The sequence below is a fragment of the Gossypium arboreum genome, chromosome 2 (genome assembly GCF_025698485.1).
Source record: "Gossypium arboreum isolate Shixiya-1 chromosome 2, ASM2569848v2, whole genome shotgun sequence".
NCBI lineage: Eukaryota > Viridiplantae > Streptophyta > Magnoliopsida > Malvales > Malvaceae > Gossypium > Gossypium arboreum.
In genome coordinates, this window is record NC_069071.1 from 75,817,962 (window position 1) to 75,820,420 (window position 2,459).

At 31.7% G+C, this 2,459-nt stretch overlaps 1 long non-coding RNA gene across 3 annotated transcripts; it reads right to left on the bottom strand.

Annotated features, from left to right (window-relative positions):
- Window positions 1-311: 311 nt before the first annotated feature.
- Window positions 312-1,628, bottom strand: LOC108466728 (uncharacterized). 3 transcript variants are annotated; one of them, XR_008274159.1, is made up of 3 exons: window positions 1,319-1,628; window positions 773-1,189; window positions 312-674 (listed from the first exon to the last, which is right to left on the bottom strand). It is a non-coding gene; the product is annotated as an uncharacterized LOC108466728 (long non-coding RNA). The 3 variants fall into 3 exon arrangements; XR_001868690.2 differs by having other exon boundaries at window positions 773-1,184; window positions 1,319-1,627; XR_008274156.1 differs by lacking the exon at window positions 1,319-1,628 and having other exon boundaries at window positions 773-1,311.
- Window positions 1,629-2,459: the final 831 nt, after the last annotated feature.

The window sequence follows — 2,459 nt, forward strand, 5'->3', positions numbered from 1 at the left end:
GATAGTTAAACATTCTTGATTTAATCACATCAATTAGACTTTTGTATTCTTATCTTAATTAACTTTACAATACATCACATTCTCATGTTCCAATGAAACCAGGAATTGAAATGTGAGATAGTAATAATATGCATAATTTGCTAATATAGTGTCTTGACAATTTTTTTTTCTTTTTGAATATGATTTCACTTCAATTCATTGGTGTGAGCGAAGATGTTTCACATTTTTATGTTGGTAAATTAGACCAACAGTCACTCAATTTTGGGGTAGCTGACAGAACAGTCACCTAGGTTTCATTTCAGTCACTCAACTTTGAAAAAATAACAAAACAATTACTAACGTTATTGAAAAGTGACAAATCAGTCACTTATTAACATTTTCCGTCACAAATTTAATGAAATAGCTGATGTGACCAGTTAACTTGCCACGTTGAACGAGTAGTCAAAGGGTCAAACAAGAAAAGAAAAGATGATTGGTCAAAATGATTTTTTTTCTTTTTCTTCTCATCTTTCTCTTCATCTTCTTCTCCCTCAACCTCTTTCTCTTTATGCTTCTTTTATTTTTTCTTGTTCTTCTCTTCTTTCTCTTCATCTTCTTTCTCCCACAACAGAACAATGGCTACAAATTAAGGGCCACAACAACAGTTGCTGAATAACCCCAAGCCACCCGCATCCCTGAAAAACCAAGCACTCAAGCACCATGGAAGCCAGTGGTTCCAATCAAACATGAACAGAGTATAGGATTCAAAGAAAAAGAAAGGACATGCACTCACCTTGTAGACTTGTAGTGGAGTAAAGGCGGAAGTAGACTTGTAGACAGAGGAGAGGCGTATTAGCCCATTGTTTAAGAAGGTCCAGGGAACTTTATAATTAGGAAAATAATATGCATTATGATGAAAATATAATTGTATAGAAAATACAGAAATGGTAGCCAACTATTATAAATAATTAGTCTAATCCATATAGTATTTGATTATGAAGACCAAAGACCCTTCGCCAACGCTTGAGATAAACTTTCTAAAACAATCTCTTTTCCTCGTCTAAAACCAAAAACCACCATAGCCATGGCAGTGATGTCAAAGCAAGATCCATCACCAGTTTTTGTAGAAACAGTACAAGAAATCATGAGACTTTATAGATCACTTCCACCAAGGCCTTCAATTGAAGAGGTTGCAGCAGCCAAATCTGTTCTTAAAATTGTAGAAAATGAAGAAAAAATAAAGCTTGAGGAGATCTCAATGGAACAGCCAAATCTATTCTTAAAATTGTAGAAAATGAAGAAAAAATCAAGCTTGAGGAGATCTCAATGGAACGACTACCTGAAGATATCCCTTATGCGGTGGAGGGCGTTGGCCATGGAGGTGTCAATGCCGTGGAAGCGTAGTCATCTTTGAGTTCCCGGATTTTGACCATTGGGAATTAATGATACAAAGCTCCTTCCATTTTCTCTTATTCTTCTTCTTCTTCTTCGTCTTCTTTTTTGTTTCTTCTCTTATTCTTCTTTTTCTCTTTTTCTTCTACTGCCCAGGGCTGTTTAGGGTTAAAAAGGACAGTTACAATTACAGCTAACCCACCATTAAATGCCATGTTATTTTTCCGTTACGTCTGTAAGGGAAAATGATTAAAAGGACTGTTTTGTTATTTTTTCAAAGTTGAGTGACTAAAATGAAACCTAGATGACTGTTTTGTTAGCGACTCGTGAAATTTCAACAGTTAACCCAAGAATCTATGTGGATCCAAGACAATGATTTAAATATTTTATTCCTACTTATTATTTAAAATGATTTCTTTAATTTGTTAAGATATAATTTTATTATTAGGAAGTTGGACTATCTTTTTATCAATAATGTTTAAAATTTAATAATTAATAGTTAATTTTATAATTTTAACATATTAAAAATCTTATTTGACCAAAACTCCTTTGTAAAATTTGAAATAAATTATGGTTAGGGATGAAAGGCCACAGCCGTAATTACAAAATTTCTTTGTGTTTTAAAATGTTTTATTCTGCACCAAAACAAAAAGCATATGTAAATAAAACCATAGACTTCAGCTTAGCTTTAAGAAAAGTTTATAATAGAATATGTTTTATATTAAGAATAGAAAAGCCCAACCCAAGAAGTGAGAAATTATATGCATTAACCAATATTAGATCAAATACAAAACCTTTAATATTATTAATGAATTAACTGTTTATTGTTCTAAAACATATAGGGATCCAGCCTTTTCCAAATTTAGATTTTCCTTTATTTAAATTTTTTAAGTTTATATTACATTAGGCTAGAGTTTTCTTTTTGGACTAGAGCTTTTGTGAGCTCGGACCCTTTCGGATTAAGATTTTTTTGAATTCGGGCTCGGATTGAGCCAAACAGGCTCTAACAAATTCAAATAATTTTAAAATTTTAAATTATAAACATTTTAATTTTGAATGAAATAATTCATTTTACTTTTATATAATGA